The following is a 25,323-nucleotide window of genomic DNA, read 5'->3' on the forward strand; positions in this document are numbered from 1 at the left end:
ATAACTATATTTTCAAATATGACTTCAAACTCCGACTAGCAATCGTAGCTCTTTCAAAGTCTCTCGGAACTGAGATGATGATGATACGCCATTTTAGATAAGTGATCATATAATCCTCTGTTCTCATGATAACAGCCGGACAAACACATGGAACATGGTCTTACTTATTGTCCAACATTTGTGTCTCGATCTCCGATTTGTTTCGACATAGAACTAAATTGAACACATCAATTAGGTTCTGACTGGGCCCGGTACATAGGTCAAAACGAAATCATCGAGGGGCCCAGATATCGTTTCTATTTCTAGATGGAACAGATAAACTTCGACTGATATGCTTTTATGTAACAACCTGAAATTTCGTACCACTTCTTGTAACTCAATTTGTAATCAAATTCGATCAAGCAAACGCCATTTTCAAATCCGATTTCCGATTTTGCCGTTTAATTAAATCATTAATTTGTATCCATCTAAAATGAGTTAATGGGTGTCTTAATACAATTAGAAATCATTTTAACACCCCATATTAGTGATTGGAATATTTCTAGAATCAACCACATGGGGTTATGACAACTTAATCGGGTACGACCAAAAGCCTCGCCTAACGCCGGTATCGGGTAGAATTCCACCGTATCCAAAACTTAGACACTATATAAAGTGTTATAAGCCATCATTTGAAGCTTTTGGCTTCATCTCACTACTCTCTCTCTAACCTCTCTCCTCATTCTAGATTAAGGTCCAAAATCAAAGATTTAAGGCTCCAAATCATAGAGGTAACCTTCCTAGCTTGTTTTTCAACCTCTTAGGCCTTCAAATCCGTGATTAAAATGAAATTTAGGACCTGGAACATGTGTTTACGGCCAAGGAGTAAGCGTGGGCCGTAAAGACACAATATTGGGGTTTTAGAGCCATTTAACCCTTCCAAATCATTGTTGGGACTTAGATATGACTTTGAGGCTTACAAATCTGGACTTGGAACACCCTAAACATGCATTTTAAGGAAAAAAAGAGAGTTTACGGCCAAGGCATGTGCTTGGGCCGTAAACTCCTCAAACATGGGGGATAAACTCACTTTTACATGTTAGAATGCCTTGAAACTTAACCAATAGCCTTGTGGTAAATCCTAGAACCATCTAAAAATAGTTTGGGGGCCTTAAACATATCAAAACACCGCATATATGATTTTACGGCCATAGAACATGCTCCTGGGCCGTAAACTCCTAAAAGTGTGTTAAATGGTGCCCTAAATTCATAACAAGGCTTGGAAAATTAACTAGAATCACATGTGATTGTTCCTTATACCTCAAATTAATTATTGTTGACCATGGGTGAGTTTATGACCGTAAAATCCAAGTTTACAGCTGTCAACTCCCTTTTAAATTGTATAAGTCCCATTAAATCATTCAGAGGTATTTTAGAAGTCCATTCCAACAATCCCCATGTCAAAACAAGCCATTAAACACTCAAAATCACACCAACATGAGTTTACGGCCGTAAACTCATGTATGTATGTGTTTTGTGGTTGTAAGCTCCCTTAAATGTTTACTCTTAGGGAGTAAACTCAAATCCCAAGTCCATAGTGCCATTACACGTCCGAAGATGTCACCCGGGTCACTCCAAATGCTCGTTTTGAGGTGTTTACCCTCGATGGAGTGTAATGTTCCATATAATTAGTGATTGTGAATCTAATTAGATATATTTGGACATTATTACATTTTACATAGGGACATTGCAAGTAATCAAGCCCCGAACCAACATCTAGTGTCCCAAACGGTCGCATTTCCGAGTCTGGTGAGTTCATACCCCTACCCTTTTTAACTGTTTTCACTGTTTTCAGGGGGGGGGGGAACACAAGCAAAGTAAAAGGGATTTCTTGTACTCAAAACATGTTTTCATATATGTGTTTCACGTGTTATATTCTTTTAACATTGATTGTTACAACTAATAACCGTTTGAACATGCAGATCACGTAAAAATGTATTTGTGAAATGGATTTTAGACTGTTATGTTTCATACATATTTCACAAATGGTTTTCCACATTTTATCAGTTAAAAGCATGACATTAGAACATTTGCACATAAAACCTGTACACTGTTTTGTCCTCGGTAACACTCCACATAAATACACGAGTGGAGGACTATCATATTATTACTAGTAAATTTGTTAATCCTATATGATTGGAGACACGTCCTCGGTGAACACTCCACAGAGATACGTGAGTGGAGGACTACACCCATAACTAGAATCTCTGGGATTTAGAGAGCGTGACTTGAGTGTAAAGATCTATACGGGGCTGACTACCCGACACCTGGCTGCTAGCTACAGCCGAACCGAAATGGTTCAAGGGTTATGAAAGTCATAAGGATGTGGACTACTTATTGCCACAGGTTTAGTCCATCGTATGGTTATGGAACTCGCAGTTAAGATAACAGAGATTCACTTGTGGTAATAATGAACAACTTTATACAATTCACAAGATAACCAAGTTTCACTATACATCTTTCATATTGGAAACCAACATTCAGGAAAGTATGTGACTTTCCTGGGAAACCTTGTACATAACCAGGTCTAACAGGAATACATCTTTTACATACGGTAACCAACAATCAGGAAAGTATGGGACTTTGCTGGGGAATATTTACATAACTAGAAAAGGGTAACAAACCGGATAACCTTACATCTTTCACAATTGGTAACACAATCAGGAAAGTTCCTGGGAATACATTGGTACATAACCAGGACAGTATGTCGAACCGGATAACCTTACATCTTTCACAATTGGTAACACAATCAGGAAAGTATGGGACTTTCCTAGGAATACATTGGTACATAACCAGGACAGTATGTCGAACCGGATAACCTAACTATACATTTTCACAAGAGTAAACATGTTTTCAGTGTACAACTTTACTTTACTTGTTGACAAATGATAACAAACCTTTTTAAGAAAATATGGGATTTTCTTGGTGAGTGTAACATTTCAGAAACAGAAAGGAAAATTGAACATTTCTCAAACAAAAACTACTTATGAACTCACCAGCGTTATGTTGATTTTCAAACCGCTTGTGTTCTCAGGTCAGCGTTAGAACAGGTACCCGAAGATTCTTTTTGTTCGAAGACGGAGTACTCAGAAGACCTGTTTCATTTTGTTCATATATATACTATGTATCAAAACTATACAACTTTACTTTTGAAACAATTGTAAAACTTCTATATATGTAATGTAGTGGTTGTTTTTCTTTACTTACTATGTGCATTGGATTTGATACTCAACGTGCTGTCAACCTTAGAAACGTTTCCGCCTTCGGTTTTCGGGGTGTGCCATTGTACTAACTACTTGTTGAATTATTCACAAAGGCACGTTTTATAACATCGAGTTACCAATGCATTTTCGTACAATCAATGAACAACCAACTCATAGTCAACAACTCATATCTCTAGATTTGAAGATTTATATGATATTACCGTCTCACGATCACTCGAGATAAATTCCATGAAGTGATGCAAGTGAGCGTGGGTTGAATCCAATACTCAGCCCTTATGAGTACTCATGAATGTTGTAGCAGCCATTGCATTGTCTAAAGCACTTTAGACAAATCATACAAGACATATTCATGACAGTCTTGATTCATATCTACTTCCAACATATGACTGACTGTGGATGGTTTGAATAATATGATATATACCATAACATAATTATTCTGGAAGTCAAAACATGCAAAGTGAAACACAAGAATAATACTTAATCCTATATTGCCCCAACACTTGGGTGTAAATAAAACAACTTTTATCTAAGCACGATATTGATTACTCATTATGTATGTTTCGATTAATCAACTTTATGCTTGAATTAAAACATTAGTTGTCCCATGCTCCAAACACGTACACTATGTTTTTCCAAACAACAATTATGCCATACTCCAAGTATGCATACTATGTTTACATATGGTCCTCTCTTTGTGAATAGATCAATTGTCAATATTCCAATGATGCTCATCTCACAATTCCAATCCTTGTTATAAATGCAAGAATACCAAACTCTTGCCATTTACTGTAATCTGCTAGATTCTAAACTTATATGCAATGATCCCCATGTAATGACTATGCACAGAAGTCACAAAGACTTGGCAACAGACATTACATAGCATTTCAATGGAAAACAATTCCATGGAAATGAAGTCTCAAATTCAAATTACATTACTTTGAACATCCTTCTTAGCATTAAGTTCTTTAATCTTACACAGATTTAAAGAATAACTTCCACCTATGGAGACAATTCCATATTACCATTTTGACCATCACTTCTGAACAAGAGTTACCGCTTTTCAAAATACATCAATATGGTCCTTACTCTATACTTCTAATTGTCCATGAGCAACCAATCTTTGGTAAACCTCAGATTGTCCTTGACAATTTTGCTTATTCATTTTAGTCATTTCCAGTTGTATTCCTTTTTCCATGTTAATGCCCTAGGCATTTGGAAAATTTAGAATGGATGAATATTATAGCATATTTAATCGATCCTATATCCGAAGCATATGGGACACGGTTCATGCTATAATTTTTTTATTTGCCATGTTCTCACAATTCGAACTATGAAGAGGTATGTCGTAATCATAATCGAATTTTGAGATCGCAACATATATAGAATTTCCTTATGTTGAACCATTCCCGCATAACACTCATATATATTCTTGAATAAACTAGATTAAAATATCAATCTAAGCTTGTAGAATTGGAGTGAAGTATAAAATCCTCTCCCTTAATTATAGCAAAACAACTTTTCAAAGCAAATTGAAACTTTTGTTTTCTATAATTAATATTGCTAACTTGCAACACTTAACATAATCACCATGCTCCCACTAGCATAATGATTACCAACATAACACTTTACACTCCCACTAGCATTGACATGTACTAAGAAATCAGCTGGACTTTTAGAAATCAATACTTTATTGACTTTCTTACCAAAGTTCATATTTCTGATACTAGATTGCTTTGATAAGACATTATCAAAAATATACACTTTTCCTTAGACAACTCACATGTTTGTCTAGACCTTTTGCAATTCTCACTAGTTAGTGTGCCGGTTAACCACACACGCTCCACTAACTATATGAGAATGCCAATATCACAATCGCTATCTACTTAAAATCTTCTTAGTGGAAGCGTTTCCTTACCATCATTTTCATGAATCGAAGAGAAACCTTATGACACTTAGATTTTATGGTGTATGTGTTCCTTTTTCATGTGAATTTTGTCAAAACCATAATCACAGGACTAGGTTAGTGACACTTCCAAATTCATATGGACTGAACTTGTGCAATCTTAATTTCTTGCCTCCCGGCAGCACAAGGGCCTACCATTGCTTCCAGGTTGTTATGCAAACAGTTGAGAACTCTCAGAACTCCAATGCAAAGCTAACCTTAACTGGAATGAGCACAGAATATGTCAACACGATAGGTTACAAACCTCAAGTCGTGGGCTAGTGATTAACAAAACTCTTGATTAGTTCTTGAAACTATTTCAGAATCTTTTAGACTCCCACTGTCCTCTTGACATATAACACTTATCTTACAAATATTAAAGAGCTAGTGCGGATTCTTATCAAGTTAAACACTTCCCATAATTAGACGTACTTGGTCTTTGTTTTATCCAAAACATCACAACTAACCAACCTCAAATGTACAAGATTATGACACAATGGCTCAATCTTTGAGTATGACTCTAAGATTTGATGTATGATTTATCTTTTGATTTAACCATTTCAACAACTCATGATTCCTCTCCTTAGCCAAACAAATGATCTAAGGTGTCCTTAGAGGATCAATTGTGATCTGGTTTCATAATCACTAAGATAATCATATAACAAAATATACAAATACTCTCCCATCTCTTCAGATTGGAGAAACTTTTATCTTTCTACCTTATTTGATTCTTCTTATTCATTCTGCCATACATTGATACTTTTCCAATGTTTCAGAATTACACTTAAACTCGTAAGCATCACCATATTTACTAAACTTTAGTAAATCATAATGAATAATCTTATCAACCTTTGTGGTGGACCTGACTAGCACACAACCAAGTGTAACCAATCTCTTAGTCCTGTGCTTGACTCACATGTGAATGTGAACAAGGAATTAGTCTTAATTTTCCAAAGATGAAAATTCTCATTCATCACACAATAGAACTTGCATGATTCCAAGTTTCTATCCAACTGAAACTTGGGTGATGAGAATCTTTCCTTATTTGGTAAATTATCATACTACCACTAATGAAAGAATCAAATCCATTTAACCATATTACTTATCAATGGAAACATATAAGCAACAACCTTTTTCACAAATGCCATTGTAAGAATACTTAAAATAAATAAAATCAAAACCATTTTCTTTTATTTTAAAACATTGCGGAAAACTTATCCTTACAATCCATATGGAAAACGTGTTGTTATCCTTTCCTAAGCAATATATCTAACTCTTAAGTAACAACTCAAAATTCTGATCGCCGAACCATGCAATCGAAATACATCTTCATGATCAGAATCAGCATATACTTCCTTTAAGTTTCTTCACTCTTCTTTGATTCTTAAACATCAATATGTTACCCAGTCACAACATGCAATAAGAAACTCAGAATAGAAACTTAATAGAGTGAGACAATGGACTTTACCTAAAGTAGAGTCAAACATTTGACTTTACTATCCTTATGGACTTTTAGGTAAATTTGGCAGCTTCGCAAGCAATGCCCTTCCTTAAGAAACATATGGACTCTTTGGAAACGGTACACGGGACTATCACAGACTTAGCCTTTCTCTTTACCATTTGGTCAACCAAGTTGACTATGGCCAATCCCTTTCAATTGGGAAGAGAAAGGTTTTTTGGACTTCCAATGTTACCATTGTCAATGTCCATGGAAGTTTGGGAAGTTGATCTTCCAATCAAATTTTGCTTTACCAATGCTCCAAACCATTGTTGATTCAGCATCATAAAGCAAATAGGTAAGATCAGTCATGTCGTGATCTGTCATCAGGGAGTGACCAAGTCAATAGCCAGCTACCTTGAGACTTCGACACCCGACTCTCCCGGCTTGTCAATATGTGACTTAATCTCCAAGACGTAAGCATACATAGACTTTGTTTGCTAATAGGATTGAGTGACTTAGAACTTATAGGTCTTGAAACTTGTGGGATAGGGAGATTTATTGGAGGAGGTGGAGGGAGTGAAGTATGATTTCCAGTCCCACTAATGCACAACAAAGGGATCGATCTTTCACCTTGATTGCCATTCGGGATATCATCTTCATTAGGAAGCTTCTTCCTAAAGACTTGGGAAGACCATAGCTGTCTAAACTAGACATCTATAATGGGAGAAACTCAATTTAGTTGATTTAAAGTCCTTAATATAATACTCAACATGAAATATTAAGGCTAGGACCCAATAACCTATTTATAACTGGAAGAAGGATGCTGTAATCAAAATTATAAAATAGTTAAAGGTAGGTAAATGACGATTTACCAATTTCCACCATGAAAAACGAAATATAATTAAGTTTTAATTGGATTTGAAACTCCTAGATCTTTTGAGATACATTGAACTTTCAATGGCATGCTTGAATCTCGATTGTGCCCTCTCAAGTTTGTGACTGGGATGCTGAGGATCACAAACAAGGTGTGAATAACCATACAAATTGACTTGATACCCTCAACAATATTACCTAATCGATGTGCCGGTTAACCACACACGCTCCACCGATATATAATAAATTCAAGTTACCCTTTGACACTCTTACTAGTCCATGTTAGTGTGCTGGTTAACCACACACGTTCCACTAACGACTTGGTAAGGTACAAAGTGTAATTTTATGGGCTAGCACCAATTTCACATTTTCCTAAAGTAACTAAGATTGGGAATTTATAATGTATAGTTACTTTATAATTCATTATACTTTTAATGAGTATTTAAAGTCGTATCCTACCCGTTCGGCTAACGAGTCTCCACCGATCAAGGAAGCGGTGGGTGAGAGTGGACACCCATTAAGTCAGCATTTTATAGGCAACAACCTTATACCCCCCTTATAGACCGGCTTCGTGAATGAGGCCTACTAACGGTAAGAATGACATATTCTTATACATATCTATATAATTAAAATTATAATAATAGTATAAGCGTGTATTTTAAACAATTAAAATACTTGGTGGTTTAATCTATTAATTAAACTATACTCTTAATTTAATTGAACATAAACCATGTCTTTATGGAATTATTAACTCTTTTAATTAAACACTTTAATTAATTTAGTGAAGTCCATAAAGTTTGATTTTTTTTTAACTTTAAAAAAAAATTGGAATTAAAGTGTAAAACTTTACAAATTCCAAAACTTGAGGGCAAGAATTAAAACTATTCCAAGTCTCTTCAATTTGTAACTTATGAGTTTTAATGGTTCATAAAGTTGAAGACTCTTTATTTTATGAAACCTACTATTCTTTAATTTGATCTTTTAAAGAAGTGACTTTTGGTTATCCATAACTTGAGGACAAGTTATGGACACCATCAATGCCATTAAGATCATGAATTAAACATACATGGAGGTTACACATAATTCCTATGATCTTTTAAAAACTCATAAGAACAAAAATTCATGTCAAACAATTTCAAGAAATCATATGAACATATACAATACTTGAAAATTCATAAAAGTCATGCAAAAATGGGTTAACATAATCATTATCATTTTGAAAAACATATTTTACAAGTCCAAAATAGATTGGGATAATGATTTTAATCCATTTCCAGCAACAAAACACGAAAAGCTGCCCAGCACGCTCCTACTCGTCGAGTGCATTATCCTACTCGACGAGTAGGATGAATTTGTTCATGGACTCGGCGAGTCCTCCCTATGAACTCGGCGAGTCCAGTCGACAGTGAGCAGAATTTTTGATTTTTCAAGCAGTTTTGCATCAAGTATACAGAATACAATCCTAGGCTCTGATATCACTGTTGGGTTTTGAGCATTCTAACACTTACTAAGTGTACATGCAACCCTAATAACCTTGAATCTATGTTTTCTCTATATACATGCAAATTTCTTTTTCAAGGTTATTTCCTAACTAGCATGGCATGGGGGTTACATAAAACAAAAAGAACTAGTAGAAATACATACCTTGTTGTTGCTTCGATTCCTTCAAGACTTTGTGAGCCTAGGACCCCAAATGTTGTGCCTCAAATGCTTCACACAACACCACAAAACATGGAATAACTTGAGAAAATATTTCTTACACTCAAAAATCGGTTATGCCCTCTCTAGTAACACTAGTTACGATTTTGCATGCTATAGGGTTTCTTTTATAGTGTGTTATAATTAGGAGTTACAAATGGAAACCCTAATTGTCATGACTCTTCATTTCTCATGACCCATGGGTTTGTAACTCCCATATACTATCCATGGAGCTCCATATGGTTATAACCAAACCCATAAACCATGGACCATTAATCCACCATAAAAGAATTGATGATTGTCATAATCAACCGTATATATTTAATTAGTCTCACTTTGATCACCAAATTAATACTAGATTAATACTTGATCAAATACTAATTAAATAATACTATTATTAATATATTAGAACTTATAGTATATTAATAATCATAAGTGCCTTATTCTCTCATGTAGTCTATCCAAGTATTGCAATGCCATGCAACCCAAATGGACCATGCCGGGTTGGATGAAGTTCATACCAAATAAAGTTATGGACTTAGACACTATATCCAGCATAAACATATCTATGTAATAGTATAGTAGTGTACTGTAATGTTCTAGCTGGGTTGTATGCTCTCTCTATCTAGCAAGTATAGTAATGTACTATAATGGTCTAGCTATAATGTATGCTCTCTCTATCTAGCAAGTATAGTAATGTTATAGAAACTATTGACTCATGAATGAACTGACTCATTGTATGATATCGTGTTATAGTAATAGTTCTAGTATCTTCCTAAACTACCCATATGGTAGTTTAATAGTAATCTTACTGGTACGTATGGTCATGGATGTATACCCTTGCTACCCAAGGGCATTGGAAGAAACTGGAAGGAACTTTATGACTATATATGTACACATGGTATATAACTAATATTTAAACGTCCTTCGGACGGGTACCCGATATCCCACCAGACCACATCCAAATCGAGGAAAAGGAAACAGGGTGGATAGCCTTCCTAAGTCTTTTAAACATTTGTTATATAATTATACATATAGAGGCATGCAATTTATAATATAAAAGCATAAAATAACTTTTGTAAAACCTTTAAACATAGTAATTATCTAAGAAAAGATCGACATGATGCCAATCTATAAAATGGTTTGAAGGCATGGGTTTGATAAAATCGTTTAGTATAAAGAAACATTTGTTTGAAACACAATTGTAAATAAGTTTGAAATGTAACATAAAGAGTAAAATGTACAATGTAATAAGGAGTTTTAAACACATAAAGTGTTTATAAAAAAACATTTGAAGGAAACTGTTTGGTAAAACAGCTAATGATTAGTAAATCATTTGAATGCTGCTTATTAATCACATGTGATTGATATAATAAGTAACATGATTCTACTTGTATCCCCCCTCCCATAAAGTATTTAAAAACATTTAAAACATTGATTAAGGGGTATGAACTCACCTGTAGCAAGTGGATCGGAAGGAAGTGTCGGATAAGTGCTTGGTGTCAAGTGAAGACTTAGACACGCACAAAGATCCTAATAACATATAAGGATATATGTATATAAACAATTAGTCTTTAAACAACTAATAAAAAAATTCAAGACACTCTAAGGCGTGATGAACAGTTTGTATAAGTGTTATAAGCGCTAAGGAGTGCATCTAAGTGTTCTAGGAAAAGGCTAGTATGATTGGGGTTCGAGGAACACTCTGAAAATGAGTTTACTCCCTAAGGACCAACACCCCTTGAGTTTACGGTCGTAAACTCCTAACCTTTTGACCATTTGTTGCTTTGAAGTCTTCTAAGCTATTCCAAGCATTCTTACTTCATGATTTAGCCTTAGGAAGTGTTGTGTGGCATCAAAACACTCCTAAATGGAGTTTACTGTCTAAGGACCAATTCTCCATGAGTTTACTACCATAAACTCATGAGTTTACTTCCTTAAACTCCTAAGTTTGGTATTTGGCGGTTTTCAATTCCTTACCTCAAACATGGCAATAGTCTAGGTTAGATTTAGACATAAGGAACAACCGTCGGACATTTATGGGACTTTTACACCTCATTCAAGGTATTTACAGTTTTGGGAGCTCCCCAAACCATAAAAACGTATAAATATATGATTTTGGTGCTTTTTGTGTGATACACTCATCAAGGATGGATCTAGACAAGTCCCTAAGGCATTGTGAAGCATCTAGACACCCTAAAGCACCCTAAGGCACTATATTTCGTGTTTACGGTTTTGGGAGCCTCCCAAAACCGTGAACACCTTGTTCTTGGTGTTATTGGTACTTTTCCTTGGTATAAACGTGTATAGCTAGCTTTAAATGACTCTGGGATAGAAGTACTTACATTGTGGAAGCTTGAAATGAACTTTAAGTCCAAGAACACTTAGTGTGTGTTCTTGGTGTTTTTGGAATCTAATCAAAGCACAAAAATGGATGGATTAAAGGATGTACAATCACTAGGTTAAGTGATATAGTAACTTGAAAGGGCTAGAAACACTTACTAGTTTGATGATTTTGAATAAAAACTTAGATGATACTTGAGAGGATACTTTGGAGTTTACTCTTTTGGTGTTTGGGGAGTAAACTCATGAATGAATAGTCTTACGGAGTAAACTCATACAAAGTTATGAGTTCACGGTTTTTGGATGATTTTTCAACCCAAACATTAAAGTTTTGTCGGGAATTTCTAAGACGCGAGGTGTTTGCGGTTTTTAATATTCAAAACCCGTGACAACACTTTCTTTCACCCGTTCGTTTAAAAATAATATTAAAATAATCAAACGGACTTTATATTTCATAAAAATAAGAAATAATGACATTGACTTATGATACAAAGTGGTTGAATTTTAGGGTTTGACTGAATGGAAATTTCGGGTTGTCACATCATCCCCCTGTTAAAGGGAATTTCATCCCAAAATTAGAATTTAGATAAGGAAGTAGGTATGAATGATCGAGTCGTGAGGAGGAAACTTTCTAATCGATGGTTTCTAGCGCTCCTAGGTGAAATCGGGTTCTCGGTTGGTATGCCAACGAACCTTCACTAACTGGCGTCAGCGTTGCTTTGTCCGCATGACCTCTCGGTCGAGGGTCACTATAGTTCTAATACGAAGGCGAGGATCTCGACGAGTGAACTTACATGAGTCCTACCGGAAAGGTATGGTTTCACAATCGAGACGCGAAGAGTAGAATGTACGTTACTGAGTTCGCGGAGTAGATCTAGTCTGTGAGATACAACACCGATTCTGGTAAGAATCTCGGAGGTCCTATCTATCTTGGATTTAGCTTTCCACGCTTTACGAAGTGTATTAAGCCATTCCCAGAGTGAGTTTTTCCTAAAGAACTTGGTCTCTTACTTGTAACATTGTTAAACTTCCCAGTCAAGGGCCACCCCTTGCTGGGTTAAAGTCGAAAGGGTTTCTGGATGAACTATAGCAGTAGGTTTGTAAGACCTAGAATTTAGCGAATGACTGTCAGCGTCTCTGGTGTTGACAAATTTTCAACGGTTTTGACCAATTGTAAGAGTACTCAAAATTTCCCACATTACTAACAGTGTGTCATAGAAATTTGACTCTTCAATTTCAAAACTCGTGCCTAGGGAACATAGTGAAAAGTACCTCTGAAGGTAATGTTTCCATGGGTTTCTTCTTACTACGAGGGTAGATAAGTAAGTCATTACATGGAGAAATGACGAACTGATCCAAGTAAGAAAGACGGACCCTATTCATTAAACTCATGAATATTATGGGCGTATTGGTCCTATCCGAAGGGTATTACTACGGACTCGAAGTGTCTGCATCGAGTTCGGAAGGTTGTCTTCCGGACATCCTTCCCTAACACTCGAACTGGTGATATTCGGATATCAGATCCATTTCTGAAAGTAAACCAAATCGTTTATGCGAGGCAAAGATAAGGATTTCTACTGGAAAATCTTGACGGAGTCCTCGATAGCCGAGGTATATACAATGCAATCCGTCGATCTCTGGAAGAATATGACCGGGGTTCTCCAGGGTGAGAAGCCTAGTCTTCTAATTCTATTTTTGTGCAGTTCGCTAAGTTGTCCAGGCTGTTCTTGTATCTCCGTAGGTGTTTAGACTGTAGGGAAATCTGTTTACAGAAGTCGTACTGGGTTCTAATTCTGTTCACATGACGATGCGATTACTTGTAATCTTGGGCAGTTCTCCATCCTTAAGTTCATTTTAGAATCCATACTTGGATCAATGATCACAATTTCGTGTATACGAGTCGTATATAATTAAGATTGAAAAGGTATTCAAATAACTGATTCTTCTTTAAGCTCATATCCCATTGAGGAAAAGAAGTTAAAGTGGAATCATCAATTCTAAACCTGTAGAACGTTGATTATATATCACGCCTATGTATACATTCCTCAGCGATAGATTAACCGTATGGATCTTTGGATTGAACTTGACGTAGTGTAAAATGGTACTTCTGGGATTTCTTCGGAAAAGAAAAGAACTATGAGGTACTCCCTGCATGAGTACTTCATTGTTCTGATATGACAGCTTCACTAGAAAGGCGATTTCGAAGAAGGAGACGTATGTATGAAGCTAGTATGGTGTGGATCAAATTGAATCTAGTTGTATGATAATGTCAGAATCATACAGGAATTTAAAGACATTAGATTTGAACATAAGATGTTTACAGACAAAACACAACCGTGCAACCATGAACAGAGTTACAGTACTTTAGATTTACTACAAGACTATTGCTGCGAATAGGGTATAGTACAAAAGACAAGTATACGCAGCAAGAGCATCCCTATACAGACAGGATCTCGCAAACGGTAAGACACTAGTTGCACTAGTTCTGGATATTTTATAAGTCTGTTACAACGAAACGCCTAAATTACATTAACGTGGGTTCTGGAGCAGGTTCTCCTGCAGCTGTGATCCTGAGAATCTTCCCATCTACACCCTAGTTCTTTGCTATAGGGCAATCCTTCTTGAAGTGCCCTATCTCACCGCATTGGTGGCATGACTGGCTAGTACTTGAATTGGTGGTGGGAGTGATGTGTCGAGCAAGAGTGACGTGGACACGAGTGTTCTCCTTGTTCATCCACTTTGAAATTTTCCTTTCATAGGGTCTAGTTTTCACACCACCATCATAAGCCTGGTTGACTCTAATGTTCGGGGCTTGAGTGATGGGTCGTGCCGGTGCTCCACAGCTACGAGCATGGTGCCCTATTTTTAGGCAATTGCAACATTTCATCTCATGGCAAGCCACATGATGATGGAAACTACACTTATCACACTTCGGGAGTTTTCTCTCGTATGGTCAGCTCAGTACGGGGATGGCAGGGGTTTCCACTTGTTGTTGTTGCATGGCAAGTTTTTGGGATTTCTTGCGTTCTTTCTGGGCTCGGTGCTTTCGTTTCTTGTTCTCTGTTTTTCGGCTTTACGAGCCTGTGACTGTTACTGTTTGGCGACTTCCTGGATGGATACCACGATTTGAAACTTCAATTCCATCACTAGCATTGATTGTGGTGATAGCGCTATGGTGCGCAAGGACAACTATCACGGCAGCCATCATGGTAGTTGTAATTGTGGTTTGAAAGGTAGCGGCGTCCATAGGAAAGGTAGAGGTTCTGTTGTTCGTCTGATCGCTTCCGAATGACGACATGATTCTGTAATACGAAAGATAAGGATTTTGTGACCGATTCTGGTTGAACCTAGACGTAGTTGGACTGTTATGTAAAAGAAGTATGCTTTCAAATGTTTGACCTACATCCCATTGATGCAGTCCTAGTACGGATTGGAAGTGTGTATGCGAAGGTTTGACCTACATCCCTATGATGCAGTCCTAGTACTATGTGAGAGTGATTTCGTGAGGGATTGACCAACATCCCTATGATGCAGTCCTAGTAACGAGTGGAAGTGAGTTCGTGGAATGTTCTCAAGACGTTTGTCGTTCAAGTCGAGGTATTGTTGGTTGGTGAATAACATGATCCAACCACTAAAAGAGACTTGGAAATGTCTCCAGAGCTAAATTGTTGTAGTCCAATGACTTGACTAAAGCATGTTTCAGGTATACTCACATGAAGTATGATGAGAGTATTTGAATAAAGAAAATGACACAGAAGTTAGCCGACTATCAATATCTTTGATATTCATGATGTAAAAGTTCGGGAGAAATGACCTTGTAAAGGTCTTACATCATATCCAGAGAAGATAGTTCTTGACAGTATAAAGACCTAACCAAAAGTACTTACAGTACAAGGTAATTTCATAGAAAATACCACATCGGGAATAGATAGAAAAATGATTCCTTTTTTAAACAAGGAAAAATAAAGTAAAGTGTCTACTACTGGAGATGGTCATCCCTCTGGTGAACTCTCAGTTCAGCCAGTTGACATTCCATATTAAGCAGGTATCTTTCGTATACCCTCTGACGTACGCGAAGCCAAATGACTTGGGCTCGGGTTTCAGCTAGTGCTTGCAGCAGGGTTTCGTGGTTTCTCTCAGATCTCCCGCGAGCATGTTCAAGGCTATTGGTGCGAAGGATATGCATCCCTCCGTTGGTGTCAACTTCCTCGATACGACATAGGGCTATCCTGCCCTGAATTTCGTTTCGGGCAACTCTACAGATCAGGATTGGTAGAATTGTATCTGCTGTGCTCCCTTCATTTACGTTGTAGAAGCTTTGGTCTCCATTAAACGACATAGGTTGATCTTGATCTTCGCTCCATGCTTCCAAACATTCGACCCATGGAGGCGTCGGGCCATGAAAAGCCGGACGAGTGTTAGGAATTGGAAAGGGAGCTGCCTGGGGTAGGTTTTCAACTTCGGGTTTGAAGTTAGCACCATCCGAAAGGTCTTCATCATGGTGATCATTCACAGGGATTGAATGATCATTCTCTGGTTCTTCTTTAAACCATCTAGCAATGGCCTCGTTCGGAAGGCATAGGTTGCCGAGGGGATGGAGTCCAGCCATGTTATCTATGCGAGAATTTGGGGTAAGAAAATAACTATTAGACGAAACTATCTAGATAATTATTTATAAAATCTTCATTAGTTACATCGCTATTTGTGAAGTGCATACCAGTTATATGTAATCGAAACAGGATAGGCCTTCGAATAAGTGACAATAACTCCAAATTCACACAGAATAGGGGTAAAGTAATATTTTTCATAGATTCTATGTCTATAACATCCTAATTACATATAGCCTTAGTGTATCCACTTAGCAACTATCAACTTAGTAATGAAGATCCCGTTTTAGTTCTCAAGTGTAAAGTACTTATAGTAACACCAAATACTCTTTTAGTATTTTAAGTTTAATGTTATATTCTACTGTTCTCGTTGTGGTAGAGATGGTAAGATTTTAGACTTGTTGCAACCACACAACTACACTTAGGCACATGCTAGTCAACCCTCAGATAATATAGGTGATCAGGCTATATCTTCTCAGTTTTGACTATATGTATCTAAGTCCACCTGTGTTGCCCAACAATCGTAATTCTTGTGTATTGTCCTAGTGAAACTGATTTTAGTATGAATGTAGCCACGTATACTTCATTAAATATTTTATTATTAAAGTATGAACTCTTGGTCATAGTATTTTTGTTGGGCTTTGAAGATTGCGTCTTTTGGGCTCATCTGATTATGCTATTTTGTATTCCGGTTTGGGCCTGTCCAACCGTGAGCCTTTTATGTTTTGTATATAAGTTTACGCTTGCATGCATATTAGGTTAAGGTTTTAGAGATCTGAAAATAGTAATACATCTAGACGACAACAGGTTTCTTTGATCCTTCTTGTAACCTTCCAATCCTCTACAGTTGATGTTCTTTATCGAGCTCTTCTGAGGAATTTGTTTAATCATTCGACACGTTTGATTCAATCTTGTCTCGTTCTTATTATTACTGTGTTTTCATCGTCTTTGTTTACTTACTTGTTCAAGATCTAATCGATCTTCATAGATTAAAAGATTGTTAAATCTCATCAATTGGTATCAGAGTAGGAGGCTGTGTAATTGATACACATCTTTTCTGTGAAAAAGATTTCCATTAGGGTTTTTCCGCAATAATTAATATTTATTGAGCCGTCATCTCTTTATTGACGTATCTTGATATTTATTACTTTGCCCTAATCTGCTTTATTACAAGTCTGACCTTTGAACAAGTTTTTACGATCATAATGGACGCGACACAATCAAACCTTATTAATATTTCCAATAGCATTGGTTCGACGACAAAGATTCCGATCTTATACACCCATGACTATGAAGTATGGGCACATCACTTCGAAGACTATGTTATTGGATCGGAGGAGAATGGGTATCTGATTTGGGAAGCCATCACCAATGGACCGTTTTCTCATTCTGTAACGTCCAGAATCATCAACACTCAAAAAGAATACAATGATCTGCTAAAGGACGTGAAAGATATTGCACAAGATGAAAAGGATAAGTTCCAATGCAATATCAAGGCATTAAGATTGATCCGGTTCGCCCTTCAGTCCGATACATTCAGATTGGTTAGCTCATGCACGACGGCAAAGGATGTTTGGGATAGACTTCGCGAACTGTATTCTACAGACGAAGATCTTGAACATTCAATTCAAACTTTGCTACTATCTGAGTTTGGAGAATTCAGGCAAGGGGTTGAAGAATCTGTGACCTAGACGTTCGATCGCTTCAATCATCTTCTCAGCAAGATGATCAAACACGATATTGAAAGGAAGCTTATCGAACAGAAGGTTACATTCCTGAATGGTCTGAGGTCTGAATGGAGAGCAGTGGTTTCCACAGTTAAAGCCCATGAGCAGTTTAAATCATACTCTTTGGCGAAACTGGTGGGAATTCTCAAGTCTCAAGAGAAGATCGTGGTGCAAGAAAAGAACGTCGTTTCCAGTCTTGGTTCGTTGGCCCTCCTGTCAAAAAGTAAAGCTGTTATGGAGGATGAAGACCTAAACTTGGAAGAATATGATCTCACATCAGAGGATTATGCCTTGATGGTGTCCAATCCCAAAAGGTTCGTAAAGAAGAGATTCCCCAGCAACAAAAACCAAAACTAGCAGGGGAGTTACAGCTCTGAAAAGGTGATTAATGAACCGAAAGCTGAGGAGCACAAGAAGGAACCGAAGGTGGATGGCGACTCTGGAGTGAGCTGTTTCTATTGTGGTGGGAAAAATCATTATGCTAAGGACTGTGTCCTTAAGAAAATGGCTGAAAAGGATGATGGGAACGACGAGGAAGCCGTGTTGCAGAAAAGATTGGATGAGTTGAGAAAGAAGAAGTATGCCGCTAACCCGCCTATTAATGCTCTTATTGTGCAGGGTTCCGTTCTAGGTGATGAGTTCGGTAGCACGGAAGTTTGGTCTACCGACTCAGAAGACGAGGAAGTGAGGCAGCCTACTCATGGAAAGGCCTACTTGTCTAAGGAAGAAAGCAATGGTGGAAAATGCCTCATGGTTGCTGACGTATCTCAAATGAGAGGATACAACACCGATGGAGGCATTGATGGACAGAAAGCAAAAGAGGACATGTGCTTTACAGCCAAACCACTCAGCCAACAGTTCAATGAGCTCGATGAACTGATAAAGAAGGTACAATCTGTTTTTATTTCATGCAAAGTACCATCATCTTCTTATGAGAAAGAACTAAAAAACGTCAATACAAGAATATCTCATCTAGATAGTAGCTTAACTCAAACTCGGGTCACAAATTCTAACCTAACTGATCAATTGAGCAGGGCGGCGTCGAAGAGTGAGGAGCGGAGAATGTGGATAGAGTTAAAGGAGTCAGAATTAGTCAAAGTTAAAGATGAAAACATTTATTTGCAAAGAGACAATTTGAAATTGCTAAAACAACGAAATGTTTTTTGTTTAATTGCTAAACGTCTATATTCTAATATTACTCAGCTTCACTTGGATTGTGAAATAGGCCAAAGGATTCACCGCATGATCTTGCCCTTCCTAGAGTTTAAGGAAGATGAAATCGATGCCGAAGCCTATAATTGTGAGAGTGTGATATCGTCTGATGATGTCAATCCAACCTACATGTATGGATTGGACAAAATTGAGTCCTTCATTAAATCCAAAGACCACAAGAACATGCTTAAAAATCTTTTGGATGAAAATGACAGACTTAAACTAAGAACCGAAACCATGCAAAAATTTGACTCTTTAAACGCCAACGTAAGCTCAGAAAACAAAATTGATATTGAAAATGCATCTGAGCTTAACGAGGACGATAACATGAGCGAAATTTTTGTAGAGGACACGGTTGACTGCTCAGAATTTATTAAAACCGAGCCTGAAAATCACAAGAATCTAATTTCTGAAAATTCAGTGGAGTTCGCTTGGTTGTCCCATCAAAAATCCCCAAAATTAGTTGAGAAAGCTATTGTGTATCAAAAGGTCAGGACCACTCCAAATCAAGTATACAAGGTAACAGGAGTAACCGAACATCAAACAACTGAACTTGTAGCCATTGTAAACGAAGACAACGCTGATGGCTGTGATGAGTACTTCTGGGAAGCTCCAATTGATAATGCAGATGAAACCATTGGTTTATCTGAAAGAACTTCCTGGAAGAGCAAAGGAAGATACATACCTGAACCCTTGAATAAGCTGAACAACTTCGATGAGCCGAGCACCAGTGGTACAAAAGATATTCCTCAGAAGAATGATCACTCGGCAAAAGAAGACATTCCCTCGGCTCCTTCAGCTCAAAGTAAAACTCCTGTAGTTCAAAAGGAACCAGCCAAGGAGTCACCAAAAACGAAAGCAAATGTTCATCATCAACCTTCTCAGATGAGGAATAGGAAGATAGAAAGGAACAATAGATACAGGAAGAATCTTTCTGAAAGGAAACAATTCTGGCATTCCCAGAATGCATATTTCTCTCATCAAGACAAGAATCTAAAGGTTGAAAACAATCCTGAAGGAAAGCTTGAAAGTCACAAAAACCGAAAGCCAAGGTTCGGTTCACAAGAAGATATCAACCGAAAGCCAAGGTTAGGTTCACAAGAAGATATCAATCGAAGGCAAAAGTTCGGTTCTAAAAAGGACTTCAACCGAAACCAAAGGTTCGGTTCCAAGGACAGTTCGAACCGAACGCAAAGGTTCGGTTCTGAAGTCAAAAGAGAACAAAACTCTAAGGCCATTCCCTCTAATGATCAAAAGCAAAAGGGTCACCTAGAGTCTCGAGCCCGGAACTTCTCTCAATCCAAACCCTCCTGTTCAAATTCTTCTCGTTCTTCTAATTCCTCTTCTCGTTCTACTCCTACCGATTCGTCTCCATCTTACTCTAAAGCTGATTTCTCTTGTTTTCAAAAATCTCATTCGTCAACTAAGCAAAAGTGGAAGAAAAAGGTCAATGAATCCCAACCAGAATCCAAACCTAATTCACCCAATCCTAACAAAATAAAGGTTTACACCATTAAAAGGAAAGATAAAACAACTCTTGTAAAACGAACTTATCTTGTTGATGTCTCTCTTATTGTTCCCATTCCCATGCAAAGCTCACATGGACCCAAGAAATTTTGGGTTCCTAAATCTGTCTAATTTTTGCAGGTTATAAGTGACGAGCAGTTCGACGAAGAATGGTACATCGATAGTGGCTGCTCACGTCACATGACAGGGAGGAAAGAGGAGCTTAGGGAATACAGATCTCTTGCAAATAGTGGCAACGTCAGGTTTGGAAACAATTCATTCGGCACCATAAAGGGATACGGGATGATAACCAATGGGGACTTCACTATAAAGAAGGTGGCTTATGTAGAAGGACTCCAACACAACCTCATTAGTGTATCTCAGCTTGTTGGAGGTACAGGTCTCAAAGTCTCGTTCGATGATGAAGGTTCTGAAATCATAGAGAAAAAGTCAAAGAAAATGATTCTCAAGTCAGAGCGAAAGGGTGAAATGTTTCCCTTAAACCTTAAACCCATCAAAGGAAACCCAGCTATATGCTTGTTGTCAAAAGCTCAATCCGACAAAAGTTGGTTGTGGCACCGAAGATTATCTCATGTTAATTTTAAAGATATCAACCGTCTTGTTACTGGAGGTCATGTTAGGGGTCTTCCATTGCTCAAGTTCGACAGGGATCATCTGTGCGCTGCATGCGAAATGGCGAAGCAGAGTCGTCAAAGTCATCCATCTATAATCAACACAAAAGTTGTTGAACCACTTGAATTACTTCATATCGATTTGTGTGGTCCTTCATCTATCGAAAGCATCGGTGGTAGCAAGTATATTCTTGTTATTGTTGATGACTTTTCACGATTTACATGGGTGTTTTTTTTAAAGCTCAAATCTGAAGCGACTCAAAAGCTGAAAGTGTTTATCAAGCAAATTGAAGTACAGCTTAAGAAGGTTGTTCGCAACATCAGAAGCCACAATGGTCTCGAATTCAAGAACAGGGAGTTTGAAGAGTTTCTTGCAGAAAAGGGAATAAGTCACAATTTCTCAGCTCCCTACACAACACAACAGAACGGAATAGTCGAAAGACGAAACCGATCTTTGTGTGAAGCTGCTCGAACCATGCTAAGTTTCGCTTCCTTACCTCTTTATTTTTGGGCTGACGCTATTTCAGCTGCTTGTTTTACACAGAACAGGTCATATCTCAACAAGAGGTTCACGCTAACTCCATATGAGATACTGAACAACAGAAAGCCAAATGTGAAATTTTTCCATGTGTTCGGCTCAAGGTGTTTCATCTTTAATTCTAAAGAACAACGCAACAAGTTTGATGTCAAAGCCGACGAGGGAATATTTCTGGGTTACTCGCTCACATCCAAGGCATACAGGGTCCTAAACAAGCGTTCGAGAAAGATTGAAGAGACATACTATGTGACCTTTGACGACACCTATGTCAAGAAGCTATAGGCCAAAGAAGACACCGCATGGGAAATCTTTCCTCTAACTGGCCAAATCACAGTCTCGGTCGCCAATTTATACGAGAAATTTCTGGAGCTCTTTGACGAACCAGAGAAAGCTTCACTCTCCGAAGCAGGTGCAGCAGACAACAAAGTTGATCACATGAAGCAGATTGTCGAAGATGCTGCAAGAAGAATGCATGAAGGAGAATCAACCTCTGACAACTCTCCATCCAACAACGCTCAAGTCGAGGGGGAGCCAAGCGCTCAAGTCGAGGGGGAGCCAAGCTCACAAGTCGAGGGGGAGACAAGCTCACAAGTCCAGGGGGAGCCAAATTCTAAATCTTCAACCGAAGGTCCTTCATCAACCGAAGAGGCCTCAACACCAGGAAGCTCAGTACCACAAGAAACACCTAAAACACCAGGCGACTATTCATTTACAAAAGATCCAACTGGCCCAGGGACAACAAGAAATAACTTTGCTTCAAACTCAGCGGGTAGTTCTTCAAAGTTGCGCTGGTGACGTTAAAAACATGTTAACAGGCGTTCTTGACTCCCATGATCCCTTCCTAACCCTCACTATTCGTCAGCATCTCCAAGCAAAACTCCTTCCTGCAATTACTATATTAAGTGAAATGAAGGGTGTCTCGGAGAAGCTTGTTCCTCCAAGACAAGGGGGAGAGGAAGGTGTGTCCAAAACAGAACCGAAGGGTAATGTAGCTTCGGGTTCTGGTAAACAAGTCCTAGTTGAGAGCGAATCAGAATCAGGCGAAACCATCACTGAAGCTCTTCAACGCAAGAAAAGGGACAAAGAGCTTGATGAAACTTTAAAGATAGCTCGTGAGGCCGAGGCCAGAGAAAGGAAAATCAGGGAGGATGAGGAAGCTATTCAAGCTAAAAAGACTCTGTTCCCAGATTGGGACAGAGACACACTCATCACTCAAGCGATTAAGTTTCCTTCTATTTATTGGTTGGAACCGATTGCATCTTTTGAGTGTGAAAATTCAAGAGACTCGCAGTTCGACATGCCCATTACGCGCAAAGCCTTCACATTTCACTGCTTTGATGTCACTGCCAATGTCCCTCATCCCAACCCGAAGGTTGACAGAGAGCTCATCGATTTCTATCTGAAATTTGGTCAACCACAGTACTTGACATGGAGTGCCCAGAAAATTATTAAAGTCAAGGTACTGAAACCAACCCAGGCTGGGAAATTTGTGAACGTCAATTTCAAAATCAACAGAGGAACAGCCAACACCGAACGTCTTATTTCTCTGGCAGATCTTCCCAGTCTGAACCCACACGATTGGATCTTGCTATACAACATTCTTCTCTCCAACCAGAGAGAATATGAACCAATTCTTTCTCATCTTAAAAGAATGTTGGCTTCCTACGTCCATGAGCTCGCCACTATGGATCAGGAAATAGCAAAAGTGATGAACAAGAAACCAACTGTCAAGCCCACTTCCAAGACCGGAGATGTTCATAAAATGAATTTGGGGCAAATTGATTCTTCCAATCTGACGGTTATGTTCACCAGGGGCGACAAGCATAAGTTTCTGTTTGCTTTGGTAGACAAGCATCTGTTCTCTACAGAGTGTCTGGAGCACATCATCAATATCATTCACCGATGCAAACAGAACTCAACAGCAGACAAGAAGAACTTTACAGATATGCTTCGTTGGTATATTACCTTCAGGCATCATATTCTGGCTTTGATACCGAAAATTTTTGAAACGGTAAAGAAGCCCTCTGCTTTGAAAAGAGAGTGAAGGTCTCACCCCAAATTGACGCAAAGGGGGAGATTGTTGGGCTTTGAAGATTGCGTCTTTTGGGCTCATCTGATTATGCTATTTTGTATTCCGGTTTGGGCCTGTCCAACCGTGAGCCTTTTATGTTTTGTATATAAGTTTACACTTGCATGCATATTAGGTTAAGGTTTTAGAGATCTGAAAATAGTGATACATCTAGACGACAACAGGTTTCTTTGATCCTTCTTGTAACCTTCCAATCCTCTATAGTTGATGTTCTTTATCGAGCTCTTCTGAGGATTTTGTTTAATCATTCGACACGTTTGATTCAATCTTGTCTCGTTCTTATTATTACTGTGTTTTCATCATCTTTGTTTACTTACTTGTTCAAGATCTAATCGATCTTCATAGATTAAAAGATTGTTAAATCTCATCAATTTTTAATCCCTATGTATTTATAGTTAGTATATCTTTTATGGGTTGATATACTTAATTCATTATAAACAATGCTCTGATACCAATCTGTCACAACCCAAAACCATGAACGGCGGAAACGTTATGGGGCGGAGGACCTCATGTACAGTATCAAAACAATGAAAAGTAGTAACCAAGCAACAACATCAACCATTGCATTAATAATGTAATTATTATACAAGTGTGTTCTGTCAAATTATAATAGGCACTAAAGCATAAATCAAAATGCAAGATGAGTCTTGAACAAGCTCCATCTTCTCTAAACCTTGCATTGGTACCTGTCTATTGATGACCTGAGGATACAAGTAATTTTGAAAGCCAGTATCAGCTTTGAAGCTGGTGAGATCATAAGTATTTTAGTGTCTTAATTTGTATGTAAGAACTTGTAGGTATATGAATTGTAAGTATTGAAAATGTATGTAAAACAACTGTAAATGTTTGAAAAACTCTAGGAATCCCTATGATTCCTACTATTATAACAGGGAGTCTTCTACCAAGACTTATCTGATCTATATGTAGCCTTCTACCAACGTATCTAGTGTCTGTGTGTGTCTCTTGTAAGAGTGTGTATTTTCCTGAGTATAACTATCATTAACCAAAAATATAGTTTTTACATTGCCGTGTGTCGTGTGTATGTTCACGAAGTCAATTTAAAGGGAAAATGAAATAGTACTATGGTGTAGTGCCGAACTACAACCGTACCAAATACCTTAAGTCTAGGGTAATTCTTCTATGTACTGTAGCATTTTTAATAAGTAACTACATCGGTACTCAACTGCCTTATTTGAGGGATAAGGTATAATGTGATGTCTAGATCCCAAGCTATACGCTCCCGTATCAAATGGATTTTGAGACCAACCCACGACCCCTGCATGTATCCAAGTCGTGAGCATCCACATTACTATGATCATGTATACTCGATATAAGTATCACAATCGCGTTGTGATTCATCGGTATAGTTAGATCCTGAACTGGTTCCATGCCATAGCACCTAGTGACGTCTGTTCTATGTATATGTAAGTGTACTCATGTAAGTGTGATCAT

The sequence above is a fragment of the Lactuca saligna genome, chromosome 7 (genome assembly GCF_052625555.1).
Source record: "Lactuca saligna cultivar CGN05327 chromosome 7, ASM5262555v1, whole genome shotgun sequence".
Taxonomy (NCBI): Eukaryota; Viridiplantae; Streptophyta; class Magnoliopsida; order Asterales; family Asteraceae; genus Lactuca; species Lactuca saligna.